The sequence below is a fragment of the Meriones unguiculatus genome, chromosome 2 (assembly GCF_030254825.1).
Source record: "Meriones unguiculatus strain TT.TT164.6M chromosome 2, Bangor_MerUng_6.1, whole genome shotgun sequence".
NCBI classification, from domain to species: domain Eukaryota; kingdom Metazoa; phylum Chordata; class Mammalia; order Rodentia; family Muridae; genus Meriones; species Meriones unguiculatus.
Window position 1 is genome coordinate 75,731,045 of NC_083350.1, and position 7,750 is coordinate 75,738,794.

Consider the following 7,750-nt stretch of genomic DNA (forward strand, 5'->3'; position numbering starts at 1 on the left):
GGAGAATTATAGACATGTGCCACCTTGCCTGGCTTTCATGAGGGTCCCGGGACACAAGCCCGGGTCCTCATGCTCACACAGCCAGTGCTTAGAAGCCCAGCTTTTGTTTTTTTATTTTTATTTTTATTTATTATAGTTTGTTCACTTTGTATCCCCCCTGTAGCTCCCTCCCTTCCACCCTCCCAATTCCACCCTCTTTCCCCCTTCTCCACCCATGCCCCTCCCCAAGTCCACTGATAGGGGAGGTCCTCCTCTCCTTCCTTCTATCCTATTCTATCCTTCTATCCAGATCTCATCAGGAGTATGCCCAGCTTTCTTAATTAGGGTTTCTATTGCTGCAGCAAAACACCATTACCGAAAGCAAGTTGGGGAGGAAATGATTTATTTGGCTCACACTTCCAGATCCATCATTGGAGGAAGCAAGCAGGCCCAAAACCTGGAGACAGGAGCTGATGCAGAGGTCAGGGAGGAGTGCTGCTCACTGGCTTGTTCTTCATGGCTTGCTCAGCCTGCTTTCTTATAGAACCCAGGACCACCAGCTCAGGAATGGCACCACCCACAATGAGCTGGGCCCTCCCCCATCAATCACTAATTGAGAAAATGCGTTGCCGCTGAATCTCATGGGGCATTTCTTCAAATGAGGCTCCTTCCTCTCTGATGACTCTAGCTTGTGTCAAGTTGACACACAAAACCAGCCAGTTCCCCAGCTCCTGTCTACTGATTTTAAGTGTGAGCCTCAAAGTAACAAGCAAAAAGCCAGGCACGGCGATTCACACCTGCAATCCCAGAACCCAGGCAAGAGGATCACAAGTTAAAGACAAGTCTGACTTACATAGTGAGTCTGAAGCCCACCTGAGCTACATAGCAAGACTGTCTCAGAAAAACAAAAATCAAAATGCCAAACACTAGTCCTGAAGTGTCTATACCCAACCAGAAGATGCAAGCCCTCACTAATACTAACATTTATCTTCTTAATGGCTTGTTTATCTCAGTGGGCTGAGGGCCTCTGTGCCACAAGCATTGAGCAAAACAAAAGCTCACAATTTGTTCTTTACGTTGCTTAGTGTCGTTCTGTATTGTCTTTGTTTCTTCTCTCTCTCTCTCTCTCTCTCTCTCTCTCTCTCTCTCTCTCTCTCTCTCTCTCTTCCTTTCTAGGAAAGGATTTGGGAAACCCAGATTCAGTGTTTCATTCTTGGTGGTCTGATAACACTCATGTCATTCCGGAACTGTGCTATTTTTTTCTACAAGGAAGAACCTGGTGTTTTTTTTTTTTTTAATCCTTCGTGAGGTGATATACATCCCTAGTAAAGAGTCTCTTTAAGGAGTGGCCTTGGTTTTCTTAGGGAGCTGATGACAAAGGTGGAGTTGGTTCCTTCTATCATTCCCAAATTCTTCTCATGGTTTAGAAAACTCTCCATCCTTTTCTCCAGTCAAGTTAAAATGTATGATCCCTACAATAAAACACAGGCCCTCTTTTTCTGTGGACCCGTGAATGTTCTCCGGTGCATTCCTTTTTAGGTCCTTTTCGGTCCCCAGGAGCGGGATAAGCCTTCCTGAAGCATTCTTGCTCAGCAGTCTTACTTCTCCTTGCCAAAGTTTGCTTAGATTTAGTGGCTACTTTTAGTGAGGTTCTTCTAAAAATATTATCTGAAAAGCAAACAAACAAAAACAAACAAACAGAAAGTATTAATGTGTGTGTGTCTGTGTGTCTGTGTGAGTGTACTGAGGATTAAGGTAGAGTGTGACTATTATGGTCTAGGCTGGCCTAAACTGCATAGCCCAAGCTGCCTCCAACTCATGGTCTTCCAGTTCTCTGGAGAACTGGGTTTACAGATGTGCACCGTTGTGCCTGGGCCAGGACCATTTTAAGCTAAATATTCATGGCTGGAAGCACCCTTCAAGAGCTAGCTTTAATATTGTATAGCTTCCATTGCCAACCTATTGACCTGATCCTGATGTGCTCCCCATCCAGCTGGAAAGGCCTGCCTTCCCATCAGCTCTGCTATCAGAAGGCTGACAACTACCCAGCCAGCTTCCCCAAGTCTCTCCCACAGGACGCCACCTCCCTTCCCCCACTTTCCCAAACATCTTGGGCATCTCAAACAATCCCAATTACACTCAGGTTGTTTAAACAAACAGCAACACAATTCCCCAGCCCAGAGCCCCAGCTGGGGGACGCCCCCCCAGGCAGCCCTCACCACCTCCACTCCCACTCCCCACCCCCTGCCAGCCACCTCAGGGAAGAGTGGCCCCAGCAGGGACAATGAGGCTGTGAGTTAACCGTGGGCGCTTCTCTGTGTCTAAATGTTTGCAAATACTTGGTAAAGTGTCTCAGGCCAACTTTCCAAAGGACAACACCTCCACGCCACTGAGCTTGTTTAAGCAGGCAATGCCAGATAAGAAGGGGGCTCCTTCTCTTCAAAAGCCAAGAATGCAAGACGGCCGGGGCGATGGTGTGCGAAGCAGATTCCCTTAAAGTGCTCTCCGCTCTTCCTTAAGTTCTCTTCCTGAAAAGAATAGATTTCTCTAAAGAGAGGATGCTGCTGGGACATAGGAGGGCTAGCTTTTAACTCCAAGGCTGAACTGGATCCGTGGGTGACCTCCCCAGAGGGCACCACAATCAATGGATGGCCTCCCCAGTGGGCCCTTCACCTCACCAACCCACATCCATCTCCTGCTGGCATGAAGAAGCCGGCCACGGCCACCTCCAGAGAGCTCCAGACGTCATTCTGCAAGGGCAGTTGCCAAATCTACGAGACCCCAACCCTTCACTGTGATTTTTTTTTTTTTGCGGGTAAGGGGTGTTCCATGACCCACCCACCAGATATTTTCCACTTAGGTAACAACAGGTTTTCCGCTCAGGTAAATTCCATGGCAGTTCAGGGGCTGGGCAGAGATGAAGTCTACGCTTCACGAGGGAGAAAGAAAGCAAGTGGCAAGAGACTGAAGAGCACACAGATAGCAGCAGTTCGGGGACCAGATGGCTTCTGAGCTGAGTGGAGGGAAGTAGAGAAAGGAGAGGATTCTGAGTCAGCCATGGCAGCTGAGATCTGTGGGGGGAGGAAAATCTGTAACTGGGCTGAGGACGGGCTTTGGTCACTTTGCATTTCTTCTTCCTTGTCTCCCCCTTTTGTTTGTTTGTTTGTTTGTTTGTTTGTTTGTTTGTTTGTTTGGAGCAGTGCTTGTGTAGCCCAGGCTGGCCTCTAGCTTACAATGTAACCAAAAATGGCTTTGACCTTCTGAGCCTCCTGGCTTCTACTCCCCAAGTGCTGGGATTACAGGCATATACAACCGTGCGAGCTTTTATGCCAGTGCTGGGGTCTAACCCAAGGCTTCACGCATGATAGGCAAGCATCCTGCCAGCTGAGCTATACCCTTACCTCTGGATCCTCTAGCCCTCAAACACATTCTCGTGTGCTGTGGAGCAGGCTTACAGGGACTCAGCCCCGGAGGCTAGCCTCAAACTCGCTACCCTCCCCGGATTGCATCACACCTAGCCTCATTCACATATTTTTTTAAGTTGTATTTCTTTTTATTTTACATATATGAGTATTTGCCTGCATGGATGTCTGTGCATCAAATCCATGCCCATTGTCCTCAGAGGCCAGAAGAGGACATCAAACTGCCCAGAACTAAAGTTACAGATGACTGGGCTGCCCTGCGGGCGCTGAAGACTGTACCCTAACCTGGGTCTTCTGCAGCAATGCCCAGTGCTCTTGGCCACTGTACTCTGTACTATTTCTCTATACCCGAGAGGGTTCTTCATATATTCTGACACTCCTTCCTCAGTTTGCAAATATGCTGCCTCTGATCTGTATACAGTTTGTTTTCTACCTTCTTTACCGGTTTTTCATAAAGTAAAAAAAAAAAAAAAAATGATTCTAATTTTGTATGGCTATCTATCTATCCATCTATCTATCTGTCTATCTATCTATCCATCTGTCTATCTATCTATCCATCTATCCATCTGTCTATCTATCTATCCATCTATCTATCTGTCTATCTATCTATCTATCTATCTATCTATCCATCTATCCATCTGTCTATCTATCTATCTATCCATCTATCTATCTGTCTATCTATCTATCTATCCATCTATCCATCTGTCTATCTATCTATCTATCCATCTATCTATCTGTCTATCTATCTATCATCTAGCTCTCTATCTATCCATCTAGAGACACAGTCTCACTATGTAGCTCTGGCTGGCCTAGAACTCACTGTTGACCAGGCTGGTCTCAAACTCACTGAGCTCTGCCCGCCTCTGCCTCCAAAGTGCTGGGGTTTAAAGGTGTGAATAAACAAATCTAGCTTTGTTTTTTGTTTGTTTGTTTTTTGTTTTGTTTGTTTGTTTTTGATACAGAGATTCATGTAGCCTACACCAGGCTTCCTTACACTCAAGGCCCTTCGTCAGCGTACCCCCAAGTGCTAGGATGGTGGATGTAGCATCATGCCTACCTTCAAACTTTTTTTTTTCTTCAATAGACCCTGCTTCTGGTGTCAAAACTATAAAATCTTTCTCTCCTTCAAAATCCAAGAGGTTTTTTTTTTTCTCATGGTTTTCTTTTCCTAAAATAATTATATTTTGAGTCTATGCTAACATTTGAGTTCATTTCTAGGGAAGAGACCCGATTAGAGGCTTTGTTTGTTTGCCTGTGGATGTCTACCTATTGGAGCATCTATTGTAAGCAGTATTTCCTCCTCGGAGTTGCTTTTGCGCGTACTTCAGCATTAGCAGGGTTCGTTTAAGCCTGGCTGGTGAATTCCGAGGGTCCGGGTACCTGCAGCTGCCGACATCATAGGCACAGCGAGCTTCCCACTTACTCTTGACTTCCAAAATGGCTTTAGCCATTTTGCTTCACTCACCTTTGTAAACTTTTTATTAACCAAAATTGTGTTGGACTTTCCTGCTTTTCTTTTCTTTTTTTTCTTTTTTTTTTAATTTTTGTATTTGTATCTATTTGTTGGAGGGGGCAGGGGTTGTGCCTAAAGAGGCCAGAAGAGAGTATCAGATCTCCTGGAACTGGAGTTACAGTAAGTAGGTGGTGAGCTCCCATGTGGGTGCTGGGAACTGAACCTGGGTCCTCCGGAAGAGCAGCAACTGCTTGTAAGCACCAAGCCAGCTCTCTAGATCCTCTGACATAAGCACTCGACACTGTCAGTTCCCTCTGCTAGCTACTGGAGCTGTGGCCCACAAATCTTGGTGTCTTTTTATAATTTTGTCCTTTTTATATTTTTGGTTTGGTTTTCAAGACAGGTTTTTCTGTGTAGCCTCGGTTGTCCTGGACTTGCTCTGCAGACCAGGCTGGCCTTGAACTCACAGCAATCTGCCTGCCTCTGCCTCTCAAGTGCTGGGATTAAAGGTGTGTGCGCCACCGCTCCCAGCCCAAAATCGGGTCCTTGTACTTGCTAGGAAAGGCTTTACCGCTGAGCTAAACTTCACTGTTGTATTTTCATTTTTATTCAATTTAATATAATTTTAATTTTTTTCGTCTCTTTTTTAAGCGCATTTGTTGTTTTGGTTTTTTATGTGTGTGTGTACACATATTGGCACACGTGCGTGGTGGTGTTTAATGTGGTAGGAGGTTGTGTGCCACAGCATACATGTAGAGGTCAAAGGGTAACTTTGTGGCGTTGGCTCTCCACATCCACCTGTATTTTTTTTTTCGTTTTTAGTGTGTATGTGTGCGTGTGTGTGTGTGTGTGTGTGTGTGTGTGTGTGTGTGTAATTGCCAGTGCCTGAACAGGCCTGAAGCATCAGATTTCTCTAGAGCAGGAACTGCAGGCAGGCGTGAGCCACCTGACGAAATTGCTGGGAACGAAACGTGGGTCCTCTGCAGGAGCAGCATATTCTCTTAGCTGCTGAGCCATCTCTTCAGCCTCTCTCCTCCACCTTTCTCTGGGCATGGCGATCTCAGTCCGGCTGCCAGGCTCACGCGGCAAGCCCCTTTACTGAAAGGCCTTGCTGGCCTCCGTCTCCTCCTTGTACTTAGTTTCTAAGTGGTCAGAAATTCACCTGTTACCCTTCTCACATTGACCCCTTGTGTCTGTACACACTGATATGACTTCATTTCTCCTCATTGTGTTTTTAACTGCATCTCACGGATGTTGTCAGATGCGTCTTTTAAGGACAGAGCCTTGCACAGGGACGTAGTCTCAGACTCTCTCCTCAGCCTGACGGGCTTGTACATTACAGGATTTGTCACAGCTCTCATTTCATTACCTACAGCTTTGCACATCTCTTCAAATGCATCATTAATGTGTCCTTCATTCTGTAAACTGAGTTTACTTAAAGGCTATTTACACACTGGGGCTGGAGAGATGGCGTAGAAATTAAGATCACTTACTGTTCTTCAGAGGACCTGAGTTTGGTTCCCAGCAGCCCTGTTAGGGGGCTTATCACCCCCTGTAACTCCAGCTTCAGGGAATCCAATGTCACCTTCCAGCTCTTGTGGCCACCCCTATACACGGCACACATACAAAAAAAATCTTAAAGATCAGTGTTAGAAAGACAATACACACTATTCCGGAACGCCCCTGGTCTGCTTCAGGGGGAGAGGTTATTCCCTTTGGATCTTGTGGAAAGTAAGGCTAGTTTTCAGAGAAAGCAACTGAACATTGGATGAAACAAAACAAAACAAAACTTTTCATTTGTAAACTTAAAAGAACAGCAAGTGCCATTGACTCTTTTATTTGGGAGCAGGTCTCATGTAGCCCAGGCTGGCCTCCAATTCACCTGCCTCTTCCTTCCGAGTGCTGGGGTTGCACCAGCAAGCTCCTCAGCTCTTTCACCAATGGTAGGCATCTTTCTGCCGCAGACTTCCCAAAGGAGAGAGAAATGAGAGAGGACTGAGGGAGGCATCCTCTGGAGGAGACAACAGTCTTTACTGTGCTGAGGACCCACAAAGAAGCTCCCTTCCAGTCCTCTGTCATCTTAAACCAAGTGTGTGTGTGTGTTGGGGGGGCAAGCTCCAAAAGGCCTTGGTCAGTAAAGACCATAATCCAGAGAAAATTCTGAGAACCAGAGTGGTTCAGAAGAAAGCCAAAGAGGCAAAGCTTCCCGTCTGTTCATTGCGGTTGCCCGTGTTCCAGCAAGTTCCCCCTGCTCCCTCTCGTAGTTCACTCTAAGCCTTAGGGGTCCCTTCCCTGACTCTGCAGCTCAGATGAGCTGGCCCATACACCCCACACTCTGTATTTCCAAAGCCACTGGTTCATCAGTGACCACAAAGAGCACCCGCTGCACCCGCGTCCTACCCTTGACTGGCGTCCTGAGAGCACAGTTGGTGCAGATCCGATTCCAGAGCAGGCCAGGGCTGCTTTCCCATTGAGTTCCCAACGCTCTTTGCGGGGGTGGGGGGGGCTGCTCTTCTCTCCAGAATAAACACAAAGCAGAGACCGAGCTCCCAGCAGGATGACCTATAGGTGACCCTTGGGCTGACCTAACACTCTGGTCACTCTCACCGACAGGTTTGTTTATCTTGGAACCTCAGAGCCTCTGTGCCCAAAAGCTCCAGCCCTGGCCTCTAAGTCCTCAGGAGTGAGCTGTCAGTCTCTGCTTAAGTGCATGCTGGATGGCTACATGATAGCCTGAGTTTATTTACCAAAACCTGATGTTTACGCTGTCCTGCAGTGATCTGGGGCCGTGGGTGCTGAATGTAGTAAGCGGGGAGCCAACCAGACGTCTCCAGCAAGCATTAGCTGTCACCCCACAGGATTAGTGGCGGACCCCATAGAGCACCTCTCTGCCTGG

General features: G+C 47.0%; 1 long non-coding RNA gene across 1 annotated transcript; it reads right to left on the bottom strand.

Annotated features, from left to right (window-relative positions):
- Positions 1-365: 365 nt before the first annotated feature.
- Positions 366-7,345, bottom strand: LOC132652383 (uncharacterized). The gene is made up of 2 exons (XR_009589892.1): positions 7,255-7,345; positions 366-1,647 (listed from the first exon to the last, which is right to left on the bottom strand). It is a non-coding gene; the product is annotated as an uncharacterized LOC132652383 (long non-coding RNA).
- Positions 7,346-7,750: the final 405 nt, after the last annotated feature.